Source organism: Symphalangus syndactylus, chromosome 12 (genome assembly GCF_028878055.3).
Source record: "Symphalangus syndactylus isolate Jambi chromosome 12, NHGRI_mSymSyn1-v2.1_pri, whole genome shotgun sequence".
NCBI lineage: Eukaryota > Metazoa > Chordata > Mammalia > Primates > Hylobatidae > Symphalangus > Symphalangus syndactylus.
Window position 1 is genome coordinate 44758915 of NC_072441.2, and position 15609 is coordinate 44774523.

Consider the following 15609-nt stretch of genomic DNA (forward strand, 5'->3'; position numbering starts at 1 on the left):
GAATGCCTGGAGAGACTGATTTGAGTAATAATAAAACTCTGGTCTCCCACACAGCTGGCTCTGCATGAATTACCCTTTCTCTATTGCAATTCCCGTCTTGATGAAGTGGCTCTGTCTACGCAGCAGGCAAGGTGAACCCCTTGGGTGGTTATAAATTTGGTTTGCCCTTGTAGCTACCTCCCTATGGTTCAGTCTCTCCTCCTCCCTCAGCGATGGATCCGGAAGCCAGCCCAAGTGGCTGCCTAGTTGTCTTGGACTGGGGGCTGACTCTGGTACTCTCTCTCTAGCAGGGCGCTGCTGACCCAATGTGCATGGATTTAACTGCAATGGAGAAATAGTCCTGGAGAGACGTCTTTTAACTATAGCCCGATCACAGGGTGTCTGTCCGTAGCCCCACTATGGGGTGTCTGGACTGGTGAGTATCCTAAGCACTGCCAACGCCTCCTTCCTTCTCCTAACTGGTTCTGTAGCCCTATGGTGGGGTGTCTGTGGCCCCATTGCAAGGTGTCTGTATCTCTACCATAGGGTGTCTGTGTCTGTAGCCTCATTGTGGATATCTGGCTCCTGGAAGTCTTGATTGGCTCTTTGTAACTGGTAGGAAGGGTCTTGGTTTGGGAGACTTCTCCTCAATCAGGAAAATTTCGAGGTGGTTTCTCAGACCACAAATAGGAGGGTAGTTTGGAAAGGATACTCTTGGAGTTCTTGGTTAGGGATCTGATTTGGAAGGCCTTCTGTCCATCTCATCTTTGTGTGTGTCCGTATATGTGGAAGGGATCTCAGAGGGGTTGCTAATGGAAGTCCAGCAGGCCTAACTCAGAGAACACTTCTTATTTGTTTGGTCACATTAGATGAGCCCTAAAGAAGGCTCAAGAGGACTATCTCTCGGGGTGACTCTTCCCCTTGCCCAGAGATCCCATTGTGAATTACTGTTCAGAGGTCATCCATCCCCACCTGGAGTGGATCAAAGGCAACAGGGACCAACGGGAAACAGTTGAGCTTTGCCAGCTTGATATTGGATGCTGAACGAGGTGACTAATGCTTGTTTTGTTGTGTGTATTTTGCTGGGATGGAAAATGTTAATTCAGTTCCCCATGCAGCCCATTGGGCAGCATCTTGCACATTAAGAATCTTACCTATGTTTCCGTAAAACAGTAAAGGGTGATTTTCTCTTGTAAAGTGACTTGAACCCCACAGCTATAGCACAAGCGAGCAGGGTCATCAGAAGCCACTCCGTTCTTCTGGAAGCTGCAGAGAAAGGGAACCCAGAAACCTGGTATGCTAGTTAAAAGGGTAAGAAATTCTTACCAGCCAAGTTTCTGGTCTCTCTCTTTCTCTTTCTCTGTGTGGGTAATGGAAAAAAGGATTTGTGAGACTAGTCTTAGGCTGTAGCAAATCTGGTGTACTTTGAGCTAAGAATTTGTCTGTGTTCTGTGATTGAGAGAGGGGAATCACAGGATAGAACGTGGGTTTAGGACCACTATAAGCCTGCTTTTCAAGCCAGCTTGGCAGACTGGTCAGCTGCAAGCTTTGCTATGGGTCCCTGAAACCAATGCTGTATGAAATTTCTCAGTCTTTTTTTGTGTCCTTAAGAGCTTAACCGTGTGACCATGTGGGGATAGTTTCTTTTGGTTTCCACCATCCAAAGGACAAGAATTTTGGGGTTCATGTCATAGTTAGTCCTAAAAATTTTTCTTGAGCAGTTAAAAGCCCTGCAAGCTTGGAATTGGCTTCTCTAGGCTCCTTCTGGGAAAAGCAATAGAAACTGCTCAATGCTATATAGCTCAGTAGCTAAGGCTTTATCTTTTGACAGTGATGGCCTGGGTTCAATTGTTGGCTTCTGGAATTATTCCATCTGTTATTTGTGTAACTTTGCCATTTATTGAGTGTGTTTTCGGTAAAAGATTATAAAAAGGCATGGGAATATGGCTTTTAATGGGAATGTAATTTTGTCTAGTTCAGAGGGTTTTAAAGATTGTCTTAACCTAAAAGAGTAAAGGAACAAAACTGAAGGTTTAAGCAAAGTGAAAAGGGTTTGCAGAGGGTTGATCTTATAAAAATTATGTGGATATAAACAAGTTGGCTAAGATTTAAAAGAAATTATTTAGCTTTTTCCTTAGGTTAAAACATTAAAATCATATGATGTAGGGCCAGAATTTGGGCCCATGTGTCCAAATAACACGGTTTTCTTAGAAAATTGATCTACTGTTTGATGTAAAATTGTAAAGGGTTCTAAAAAGTTGATGAAAATCTTGCCTTATGGTCAAATTAATTAAAGCTGGATAGAGCTATAAAATTTTATTTAAAAAACTAGCTTTAACATTAAAGATGCACTAATGTAAACATGAGATTTGGTTTTCTCTTTTGAAGATGATTTTTATGTAATGTTAAAAGATAATGAAAGGGTTTTGTTTTCTCCTTTGGGTAAATGGCAGGAAAAAAAAAGGAGGAGAGAGGGAAGAGACAGATTCAGCTGGCCTCATCCTATCTTCATTGGGTCTTGTTTGGAAAGCTGTTTCCTCTATCAGAGTAAAGGTTTTTCTTTTTTAAAAAAATTTTTGAAGTTATCATTTTGCCCAAATGAATGACTTATAGTGACCTTGGATTCTATTTTGTGATATCCAGTGTTTTAAAACTTTGATATTTGACAAACTTTCCAAAATCAAATTATAAATTATGTCTTTTTCTTATCTAATATTTTAGATATTAGGTCCTCTAAAGCCCAAAAGTGACATTTGGCTTATTTGGTACAAAAATCATACAGGAAGCATTGTCAGATATGAAATGATGTTTGGCTTTCTTTCATCTATATTTGTGTAAATGTGTTATTGGTATATGTTCCAAAATTATGTAAAACTCCTATAATTCTAATATTACTTAATATATGTTATCAGTAATAATTATAATTATTATGTTAACAGGCTATGTGCTGCAGAGGTAACAAATTTCCTTGTCAATCGTGTCTTTAATTGTGGCTGCCCTAAAATGGTTTTGTCATCCACAGACAATTGTCTTGTTTTGTTCCTGTTTAAAAGATGGTTTTATAATCAGCTATAAAATTTGATAGATGCTGTTAATGCAGTATTCTGATTAATAACACTGGAGATTGTTACGTTAGAATAGAGGAAAAACTTTCGAGTACAAGAGTGAATGGTGTTTGGTCTACTTTGGACTGTATTTGTATAAATATGTTATTAGTATGTGTTCTAAAATTATGAGAAACTTCTATAATGTTGCTATAATTTAGTGTACATTATTAGTAACTACAATTGTTATGTAAAATTTTTGAGGCCAGGCGCAGTGGCTCATGCTTGTAATCCCAGCACTTTGGGAGGCCAAGGCGGGTGGATCACGAGGTCAGGAGATCGAGACCACAGTGAAACCCCGTCTCTACTAAAAATACAAAAAAAAAAATTAGCCGGGCGTGGTGGCGGACGCCTGTAGCCCCAGCTACTCGGAGAGGCTGAGGCAGGACAATGGCGTGAACCCGGGAGGCAGAGCTTGCAGTGAGCCGAGATTGCACCACTGCACTCCAGCCTGGGCGACAGAGCGAGACTCCGTCTCAAAAAAAAAAAAAAAAAAAATTTTGTATGTCACAGAAGTAACCAAAATTCCTGATCAATTGTAGTTTTAATAGTGTCTGTAGACTTTTGTCATCCACAGACATTTTGGCTTGATTTGGTCCTTTTCAAAAGGCAGTTTATAATCAGATATAGGACTCTAAGTGCAGGTCTCAGATAAAACTTTAAAAACTGTGCTAGTCCAAACTTCTAGGATTCTCATGGGGAGCTAATGTATTAAATATTGCAAAACCTTTTGTTTCCAGAGACAAGAGAATTTATTTCTTTAGAGCTATTTGCAACATGTTTTTTTTTTCTTTGAGACAGAGTCTCGTTCTGTCACCCAGGCTGGAGTGCAGTGGCGTGATCTCGGCTCACTGCAAGCTCCACCTCCCGGGTCGGAGTGATTCTCCTGCCTCAGCCTCCAGAGTAGCTGGGACTACAGGCACCCACCACCATGCCCAGCTCGTTTTTTTTTTTATTTTTAGTAGAGACAGGGTTTCACCATGTTAGCCGGGATGGTCTCAATCTCCTGACCTCATGATCCACCCACCTCGACCTCCCAAAGTGCTGGGATTACTGGGCTATTTGCAACTTTTAACAAGTGAGTAAAATATACTCCTGTGAACAAAATTTGGAGCATATTTGTTCCTCTCTACCTGATTGCTCCAGAATTTGGAAACTATTTATGAATATTCTTAATTTATGGCAGTATAGCTAATTGCATAAGTGCAGTAAGAATCCATTTTCTTTTGTAACAGGACACAATTGGAGAAATTGGTTATTTTGCCAAGGCTTTGACTGGAATGGCATGCTTCCTTTAAAGAATCAAAGGTGACTTGTATAGCCAATTAAAGCCTGTTGGGGAATCTGGCCTCATACCTTATCCACACAGAGTCCCTGTACAAGGTTCCTGACCTGTGGTAAGTAAAGAATGTCACTTTCTAACAGGCCCAGGAATCCCAGGTTATCTTGGGACCTCAAGAGGAGAGGAATTTGTCCAACTTAGGGGTATTTGAGGGTACAAACCCATGGCTGGGCTTGGCTTTTAAAAAGCCTTATTTAGGCTGGGCACAGTGGTTCACACCTGTAATCCCAGCACTTTGGGATGCTGAGGCAGGCAGATCAACTGAGGTCAGGAGTTCGAGACCAGCCTGGCCAAGATGGTGAAACCCCATCTCTACTAAAAATACAAAAATTAGCTGGGCATCGTGGCATGCGCCTGTAATCCCAGCTACCCAGGAGGCTGAGGCAGGAGAGTCGCAGGAACCCAGGAGGCAGAGGCTGCAGTGAGCCAAGATCACACCATTGCACTGCAGCCTGGGTGGCAGAGTGAGACTGTGTCTCAAAAAAAAAAACAAAAGTCTTATCTGAGATTCTTCACAGAACAAAGTTCTATCAAAGCCAATTTTAAAAGCCTAAGTGAAAAATAATTATTCTTGCTGCATTTTATGCAAGTAATCAGGCCACATATAGTAAGACTAAAGTTTATTTTGTAAACAAATAAGTTCTGTCATGATTTGTTTTTAATAAAAATGAGGACTGGAGAGAGAAAAATTATGCTTTCACAGAAAAACCATAGCTGTTCTTGAGGTTTTTTTTCTGCAGTTTAGACTAAATTCTAAATTCTTTGTGGGTTAGAAGTCCTCAAATTAATGCTTTCAAATCTTTGCTTTTAAAATTGGAAATTGTAGTCGGGCACAGTGGCTCACGCATGTAATCACAGCACTTTGGGAGGCCAAGGTGGGCGGATCACAAGGTCAGGAGAGCGAGACCATCCTGGCTAACATGGTGAAACCCCGTCTCTACTAAAAATAAAAAAAATCAGCCAGGTGTGGTGGCACACGCCTGTAATCCCAGCTCCTTGGGAGGGCGAGACAGGAGAATCTCTTGAACCCAGGAGGCAGAGGTTGCAGTGAGCCAAGATCGCGCTACTGCACTCCAGCTTGGGCGACAGAGCAAGACTCGGTCTCAAAAAAAAAAAAAAGCTGGGCGCGGTGACTTACACCTCTAATCCCAGCACTTTGGGAAGCTGAGGCAGGCGGATCATGAGGTCAGGGGATCGAGACCATCCTGGCTAACACGGTGAGACCCGGTCTCTACTAAAGATACAAAAAAATTAGCCAGGCGTGGTGGCACGTGCCTGTAGTCCCAGCTACTCCAGAGGCCGAGGCAGGAGAATGGCATGAACCCAGGAGGCAGAGCTTGCAGTGAGCCAAGATCGCACCACTGCACTCCAGGCTGGGCGACAGAGCGAGACTCGGTCTCAAAAAAAACAAAAATTGGGAATTGTACTCCTTATCCTAGGACTCATTATTTACCTTATAGTAGGCTGTTCACTTAAACAATGTACTAAAACTATAGATGAAAGTACTAATGTTTTTGCCATGCAAGGCATGAAAGCCCAGCCAGGCCTGCGTGAGTTGCTGAGACAGTTGCAAAGCAGTTCCACTCTTCTCACCTTGTGGTTCACTCCCATTCCTACTACGTTCCCTATCAGCAAGAAGAAGCCAGAGCGATCAATGGTCTTTTCCCATCTTCATACCCTACACCTCAAGGTTAAGGTGTTATAAAACCCAAAGGGAGGGATTGAAACCGCCTTTGCAAAATTATGACAGAGACAGTGAAAGAGATGTAACTTAACCTACTCCATCTTGCTTCCAACCTCCAAGCTGTCCTTGTTCGTTCCTGGGCCTAGGCTGAACTAACTTTGGGAGAAACTTAGTTTATAGTTTATAGTTTAAACAAAGATGGTAATAGCCCTTTCCCAAAGCAGACCTCCTTCTTGCCTGGGGACTAGATTGCCTTTGTAGGACTAACATTAGCCACAAGATTAGAAATTATGATTTAGGAATCATGCAGCTGGAGGATACAAGATTCTGACCCTTTCTAAACTGCTCCTGAGATCAGTGCTTGAGATATTTTGCAGACCCTGCACTTGACGGATCAGCTGGCACCACCCAGATCAATAAACTGGCTCAGCTGATCTTGTGGCCCCCACCCAGGAACTGACTGAGCACGAGAAGACAGCTCTGACTCCCTGTGATTTCATCTCTGACCAGTCAGCACTCCTGGCTCACTGGCTTCCCCCAACCCACCAAGTTATCCTTAAAAACTCTGCTCCCTGAATGCTTGGAGAGACTGATTTGAGTAATAATAAAACTCTGGTCTCCCACACAGCTGTCTCTGCATGAATTACTCTTTATCTATTGCAATTCCCCTGTCTTGATGAAGTGGCCCTGTGTACGCAGCAGGCAAGGTGAACATCTTGGGCGGTTACAGGATTACAGGAATGAGCCACTGCTCCCAGCCCTGATTCTTTTTTTACATAAAAATATCAGTAACAAATCAATCCATCATGGCTTTTGTCAGATTTTTCTGCTGACTTCAATTAGACTCCAACTTATCTCAACCCTAACCATAAAGCTTGGCTCCCAAATTCTTTGTAGTAAAGAATTTGGCCTTACCCAAAGAAAATATCTGGGTTTTACTCTAGACTTCTAGGAGGTACTCTGTCATACCTGAGAGGAGAGTCTTTGTTTAGGATGGCGGATGGCCACACCAGATTTCAGGGTGGGGTTTATCACACCTAACAGTCTTAGGGTGGGAACAAGCCATACCAGAAAGGCCAATGATGTGACCTAGGGTCAGGGCTTTGAGTCTTGCAGTATCATAAAAACTGAAGTCTGAATTCAACCACATGGCAATCAATCAGTCAATCAATAAATTAATCCTGCTCATGTAATGAATCCCCAATAAAAATTCTGGACACTGAGATGGGTGCAGTGACACACGCCTAAAGTCCCAGCTACTCAGGAGGCTGAGGCAGGGGGATCACTTGAGCCAAGGCGTTCAAGACCAGCCTGAGCAACATACCAAGACCCTGTCTAAGAAACAAAATTTTTTTTTAAAAATTAAAAACCCCACAGGTCAGGCAAGATGGCTCACACCTATAATCCCAGCACTTTGGGAGGCCAAGGCGGGTGGATCACCTGAGGTCAGGAGTTTGAGACTAGCATAGTCAACATGGCGAAACCCCATCTCTACTAAAAATACAAAAACATAGCCAGGGGTGGTGGATCACGCCTGTAGTCCCAGCTACTTGGGAGGCTGAGACAGGAGAATTGCTTGAACCTGGGAGGCAGGGGTTGCAGTGAGCTAACATCGTGCCACTGCACTCCCGCCTGGGTGACAGAGTGAGACTCCATCTTAAATAAGTAAATAAATAAATGAAACCACAACAAAACTCTGGACACTGAAGCTCAAATGAGCTTCCTGGTTGGCAATATTCCATGCACATTGTCTCACATGGATGCTGAGAGGGTAACACTTCCTGACTTCAGGGGGATGGGACGATGGACACTTCACAATTGAAAACCTCTCAGATTCTGCTCTGTGTGCCTCTTCCTTTGGCTGATTTTTATCTGTATCCTTTCACTGTAATTAAACTGTCACTGGGAGAATAATAGCTTTCTGTTAGTTCTGTGTCTTTATAGAATCCTAGCATCTGAGGGTAGTTTGGGAAACTCCTGAACTTGGAGTTGGTGAGGGCCGTCTTGAGGATTAGCCCTCAGCCTTTGAAGTCTGGCTGATGGAGTAGTGCTCCTCTTCGGCTCTCCCACAGCACTTGGTCACCATCTCTATCACAGCATCTAACGTGCTTTTCGTTGTAGTGGCAGGGCAGTAATGAGGGGGAAACTGAGGCTCAAAGGGATAAGTAAATTGCTCAAAGCCACACAGTTAATAGAGCCAAGATTCATTGAAACTTAGTCATTCTAGCTCCAGAGTCAAGCTTCTAATCACCACATCACTCTGCCTCAGCATTTGTTGCCAATAATAGAAACAAAACACAAAGGTTAAGCTTAAATCCCATCCCCCACAAAAAAAAATAACAAACAAGGAATTCATGGTTGTCAGTTTTCCTCCCCCGCCCCTTCCTCCTCTCTCTTTTTTTCTCCACTCTGCCTCTGCTTTTGCCTGTGCAAGACTAATGGAAACAATAGACTTCAGTACTGGGGCTAAGGTAGGAATGAATGCATAGATTTCAAAGGGAAAATCCACTGGACCTATAGCTAATAGGATTTGAAAGATAAAGAAGGAAAAATCAGCCAAACCTTTGAAGTTTTTGACCTGGTTAACTTGGAGGGTGTTATCGTCCATGATAGTGGTGATTTGGAGAGAAGATAATAAACTTATTTAATTTGAACTCAAATAAGGTAATTTATGTACAATAACATTTACACAGGGTAAGCAGATTGATGAAACTGGTTGATGCCTTTTGGCAAAGGTATGTATTGTGTACCCACCACCTTAAAACCAAGATACAAAATTAGCTGGGCATGGTGGCATGCGCCTGTAGTCCCATGTACTTGGAAGGCTGAGGCAGAAGAATCCCTTGAGACCAGCAGTTCAAGGCCACAGTGTGTTTGTATGATTGTGCTGGTGAATAGTCACTGCACTCCAGCCTGGGCAACACAGTGAGATGCTGTCTCTGAAAAAGAAATGTGTGTGTGTGTGTGTTTGCCAGTCCCCAGAAAGTTCCCATGTGGCCCTTCTTTCCCTTATCGTGCCTAATAACCATTAATTTGATTTCTATTACTCTAGATCAATTTTACCTGCTCTAGAACTTTATATAAACAATCATGTTATGTACTCCTTTGTATCTGGTTTCTTTTGCTCAGCATAATATCTGTGAGATTCATCTATGTTACTTCATATATCAATAACATTTTTTTGGCCAAGAGTATTTCATTGTATGAATATATCACAATTTGGTTATCACTTTACCTGTTCAAGAACATTTGGGTAATTTGCAAATTAGAGTAATTATAAATGAAGCTGTCACAAACATTGAAGAACAGCCCTTTCATGGACAGACAGATGTTTTCATTTCTCTTCTTGTGTGTAAATACCTAGGAAGCTGAATTGCTGGCTCGTAGGGTTGATGTATGTTAACTTTTCAAGAAACTGCCAAATGGTTTTCTGGAGGGGTTGCCCCATTTCGTATTCACACCAGCAACGCATGAATATTCTTGTTGCTCTCCATCCCTTGCCAACCCATGTTATTGCATCTTTTCCATTTTAGCTATTCTAGTGATTTTGATAGGGATGTGTTAAATTTATAAATCGATTTGGGAAAAATTGCCATCTCAACAATATTGAGTCTTTGAATGTGAACATGGAATCTTTTCACTTATTTAGATCTTCTTTAATGTGTCTCATTTATGTTTTGTAGTTTTTAGTGTACATTTTCTACTTTTTTATTAAATTTATTGCTACATATATTTTTGGTGCTACTACAAATGAAATTGTTTTCCTAATTTTATTTTTGGATTGTTTGCTGTTAATATATAGAAGTATAATTGGTTTTTTGTGTATTGTTCTTGTATCTTATAACCTCACAACCGTGAGGATAATGGAATAACCTCATTAATTCCATTAGTTTTTTGTGGATTCCTTGGGATTTTCTACATACAATATTGTGTTATTAGTGAATAAAGACAGTTTTACATATTCCTTTTGAATCAGAAAGCATTTATTTATTTATTTACCTTATAGAAGGGTAAGAGTAAACATCCTTGCCTTGTTCCCGACTTAAGGGAAAAGCATTTAGTTCTTCATTATTAAGTATAATGTTAGTTGCATGAAATTACTCTCCAAGAATTTTCAGAAACACAGCAAGTGAGACTGTTCATCTTGACGACAGTGTTCTTTGTCCCCTTAATTGGCTCAGATAAACCACAACTACAATACTGGAACCAAATATTTTGCAAGCTGGGAAATATCAGAGGCTGGAAGGAGAAGACAGACAGAGACAGAGATAGAGATAGAGAAAGATATAGAGATGATACAGAGACAGAATGGTAAAGGCATGAGTGACTCATCTAAATGACATCAGCCAAGTGGATTCTATCAATGGGTTGTAACCGAGATGGCTTGGAGGGCCCGGACAGGAAATGGTAAAAATCAAGAGAATGCCCAGTAGCTTTCCATCAGCATGAAGGACCTTATCTCAAAATAAGAGTAAGTGCTAACTTACTCTGAGGACTGGGAAAATAGAGGGCCCCTGAACTGGCATTATCTGTGTGGGAAATGCCGTTGGAAGGACTGGGACAGGATGTAGACATGCATTAAGGGAGGGCAAATCCCTTCAGTGTGAAAGCAGAGCTTGAAATATTACATTAGCCAAGTGTACCAGCTGCCCTGCCCATTAAATATTCATGCTAAAATCCCTGTCAATCAACAGAAACAACCTTGTCCCACTCAGACCTGCTAAAGAAGAGCTGTGCAGGTTATTCAGCAAATAGTAAGGGGAAAGGGACTTGGCTTTTGTTGTCCACAGTGATGCCAAAGAAGCATTCAGTATTGAAGGTCACACTGTTCCCTTCCTTGTCTGTCTTTGGATTGAATGCTTCTGGGAGGCTGGGGAGTGTGGCTGTGATTCTCAAACTTGGATGTCTATGGGACTGAGCTGTATGTAGCCTTGTGAAATGCAGATTTATGGGCTCCCATTCTTGCTCCCACTCCTTGTCTGATTCCATAGGTGAGGGTGGGTTAGGGGAGGGAGTGTGCATCAGGTGATTTTGATATGTGTAGCCTGCAGGCCATTCCTTGAGAAACACTGGGCCGGTGCAGTGGCTCACACCTGTAATCCCAGCACTTTGGGAGGCTGAGGTGGGTGGATCACGAGGTCAGGAGTTTGAGACCAGGCTGGCCAACATAGTGAAACCCTGTCTCTGCTAAAAATACAAAAATTATCTGGGCGTGGTGGCACGTACCTGTAATCTCAGCTACTCGGGAGGCTGAGGCAGGAGAATCACTTGAACCCGGGGAGGCGGAGGTTGCAGTGAGCTGAAATCATGCCATTGCACTCCAGTCTGGGCAACAGAGTGAGACTCCATCTCAAAAAAAGAAAAAAGAAAAAAAAGAAAAGAAAAAAGAAAAAGGAAAGAAACACTGGAGTGACTAAGAGCACGAACTTCTGAGGCAGCCTACATAGTTGCATGACCTTGGAAGTATAACCTGATCTGTGAGGGTCTAAAGTTTCTCACTTGAGGGATAGTGATAATAACACCTACATTCTTAGAGGGCTGTAGTGAGGATTAAATGAGATAACATGAGTAAAGTACACATATGAAGCACTCAAGAAATGGCAACTATTGTTACCTTGAATTAAAAGAGAGATAGGCTGAGCACGGTGGCTCATGCCTGTAGTCAGCACTTTGGGAGGCCGAGGAGGGCAGATCTCTTGAGGTCAGGAGTTCGAGACCAGCCCGGGCAACATAGTGAAACCCTGTCTCTACTAAAAATACAAAAATTAACCAGGTGTGTTGGTGCATGCCAGTAGTCCCAGCTACTCACGAGGCTGAGGGAGGAGAATCACTTGGATCTGGGAGGTAGAGGTTGCAGTGAGACAAGATTGCACCACTGGTGACAGAGTGAGACTCCGTCTGAAAAAAAAAAAATGTTGGGTGCAGTGGCTCACGCCTGTAATCCCAGCACTTTGGGAGGCAGAGGCGGGTGGATCACGAGGTCAGGAGTTCGAGACCAACAGTGGCGCGTGCCTGTAATCCCAGCTACTCAGGAGGTGAGGCAGGAGAATTGCTTGAACCCGGGAGGCTGAGGTTGAAGCGAGCCAAAATTGTGCCACTGTACTCCAGCCTGGATGACAGAAAGAGGAAAAAAAAAGAGCGAGTTAAATTATCAATTTGTTACAGGAAAGGGGTCCCAATCCAGACCCCAAGAGAGGGTTCTTGGATCTAGCACATAAAAGAATTCAGGGCAAGTCCACAGTGCAAAGTGAAAGCAAGTTTAATTAAGAAAATAAAGGAATAAAAGAATGGCTACTCCATAGAGCAGCCCCATGGGCTGCTGGTTGCCCATTTTTATGGTTATTTCTTGATGATATGCTAAGCAAGGGGTGGATTATTCATGCCTCCCCTTTTTAGACCATATAGGGTAACTTCTGATGTTGCCATGGCATTTTTGTAAACTGTTGTGGCAATGGTGAAAGTATAGCAGTGAGGACGACCAGAGGTCACTGTCATCGCTATTTTGGTTTTGGTGGGTTTGGCCAGCTCCTTTACTGCAGCCTGTTTTATCAACAAGGTCTTTATGACCTGTATTTTGTGTTGACCTCCTATCTCATCTTGTGACTCAGAGTGCCTTAACTGTCTGGGAATGCAGCCCAGTAGGTTTCAGCCTCATTTTACCCAGATCCTATTTAAGATGGAGTTACTCTGGTTCACATGCCTCTGACAAATTCATGATGGCTCCAAGTTCATCAGCAGATAACTTAAACCCAGCACCCCCTCACTTTCACTCTGCCTCTCATGACCCTAGTATACATTGGGACGTAGCAAAGAGTTAAATACCTGCAAAGGGCTTCGGTTTGGCATAGAGCCTGATACAGGAAGCTGTGCTTCCCACAGAGAGTTGGTGGCCTGACCTCTGGGGACATGGTGCAGTGATCTACTGGCCAGGTCTGCTTTGTAAAACTCTGACCGCAGGGGTCTATGTGACCTGTGTCTTTCTCTTACTTTGCCACTGCAGTGAAGGGCCTGCAGGGAATGTCAGCGGTTCAGGATCAGTGCTGTGTGAAGGAAGGCACACTGACCCAATTTCCTATTCTGCCTCTCCCTCTTGTAAGCTGAGAGCTTTTGCACGTGTCAGGTCACTTCTGTCAACTTTAGTTTCCTTATGTTTCAAAATAAGGGCAGATCAGATCTTTGTATGTGGGCAGGGTGGTTTAGCACTTTCACATATGGTCTCCCGTTTGATTCCCATAAGACTGTGGATTCCACAAAACAGGAATTCTATCTCAGTTCACAAGTGAGCAAATGGAGACTAAAATGGTGAAAGGACTTGTTCAAAGTCACAGGGCGAGTGTGGAACTCCAGCCCGACTCATGTCCAGTGGTCTATACTACATTGCTATGCCCTCACTCTCTATCTTGAAGGCCAGCTGCGAGGGGTAAAAAAGATTATGGATGTGAAAGTTCGTGGTACACTTTGAGGCACCATGCCACATCCTCGTCAGCCATAACAGGACATAAAGGTGGATGTCTATTTATGGAGAGTTACCATTTGGCTTTGGACTAACATGCCATTGTATTTTATAGAGAATACTCAACCATATGTGCTTAGCCTACTGAGAGCTCTTCAATGTATATCACACGGAAAATGTATATTTTCATCATCATGTTATTATCATCATCTTCCTTATCAGTAACAACATCGTTTATAACATACTGGCATACTACATACAGGGCCCTTGTAGAGTACTTTAAATATGTCACATTTATTCCCAACAATGTCAAGTGAGGAATTAAAAATATATATGAGAAGGACACTATTATTATCCTCATTATATAGGAGGAAGAGTTTAAGCATTTGGTCTCTATTCTGCCTGACTCTTGGCTTCCTGTTAATATCATCCTGCTCTATAGCTTCTGTTTAGAGGTGACATGGATAATGTAGGAACCAGGAGATATTTTTCTTCCTCTGTGAATGTTCACGTCTAAGTCTATTGAAATGAACTGACAATAGATAGATTAATAGAAAAAAAGTGTAAGAATTTATTAATGTGGAATTTATTAAACATGCGAGTCCTGCAAATAGGAGACTCGAAGAGCCAGATGGCTGAAGCACGACTGAGGCATGTTGGCACAACAGCACTGAGGAGTTTTGGTTGGACTAAGGAGTGTGGGGATAGGTGGGAGGAAGACAGAGAGGAGGAAAATGAAAGTAATATTTACTGAGTATTTGCATATTGAAGGAAGGAGCTTTCTGTGTATTCCATTATAAATATTCACAACAACCCGCCGAGAGAGATGTTGTTATTTCTATTACATAAATAAAGATACTTAGATTTAGAGAACATAAAAACTTTGTCCCAGGACAAAACATAAATAAGTAACAGGACTGGGAGTAGAATCCACACTTTGGAGTTGGCTGCAAAACCCATTGCTCTTCCCATAATTCCTGATAGTACTATGACCTTCTCAGATTATTCCACTAAAGGAAGGCAGGGAACCCAAAATATGGCCCCCTAGTATAATGAGTATTTTCAATTAAAGGCCCTTAGAGAACAATAGATCCTGGAAGAGACTTTTCTCCTACCTACATAAAGCCCTGACAGATCCAACAAGGAGCAAAATTGTTTTTTTCTCCTCCCTTCCTGTCTTTCAGTCCTCTACTTCTCCCAAAGACAGGTTGAAGTTGTTCTCTGGAATTTCCTTATCTGCCAAAATTCAGACCTCCCTGTATTAGGGTTCTGTAGAAGGACAGAATTAATAGGATAGATGTACATTTAAAGAGGAGTTTATTAAGGGGTATTAACTCACATGATCACAAGGTGAGGTCCCACAATAGGCCATCTGCAAGCTGAGGAGCAAGGAAGCCAGTCCAAGTCCCAAAGCTGGAAAACTTGGAGTCTGATGTTCAACGGCAGGAAGCATCCAGCATGGGAGAAAGATGTAGGCTCAAACGCCAAGCCAGTCTAATCTTTCCACGTTCTTCTGCCTGCTTTTATTCTGGCCTCGCTGGCAGCTAATTAGATTGTGCCCACCCAGATTGAAGGTGGGTCTGCCTTTCCCAGTCCACTGACTGAAATGTTAATCTCCTTTGGCAACACCGTCACAGACACACCCAGGAACAATACTTTGCATCCTTTAACCCAATCAAGTTGACATTCAGTATTAACTGTCACACTCCCCAAAAGGAAAACAATTATCTCTGGTCCCTTCCCTGAGTTTCCATTAACTGAACTCATATTGCAGGAAGAACGACTGAAGTCGGTCAACACACCTGGACAGACTTGTCACAAACCACTATTCACTCTGCAGGCCCAACCAGCTTCTGCCAGGCCATTTTTATGTTCCTCAAGCCCACTAAATTGTCTGATCTCCTGAGGTTGGGAGTTCGAGACCAGCCTGGCCAACATGGCAAAACCCTGTCTCTACTAAAAATACAAACATTAGCTGAGCTGGGCATGGTGGCACTTGCCTATACTCCCAGCTACTTGGGTTGTAACCGCCCAAGGGGTTCACCTT

The 15609-nt window shown here is 42.6% G+C and overlaps 1 long non-coding RNA gene across 1 annotated transcript; it reads left to right on the forward strand.

Annotated features, from left to right (window-relative positions):
• Positions 1-331: 331 nt before the first annotated feature.
• On the forward strand, positions 332-4353 carry LOC134734903 (uncharacterized). Its single transcript, XR_010117787.1, has 3 exons — positions 332-415; positions 909-1028; positions 4319-4353. It is a non-coding gene; the product is annotated as an uncharacterized lncRNA (long non-coding RNA).
• The last annotated feature ends 11256 nt before the right edge of the window (positions 4354-15609 follow it).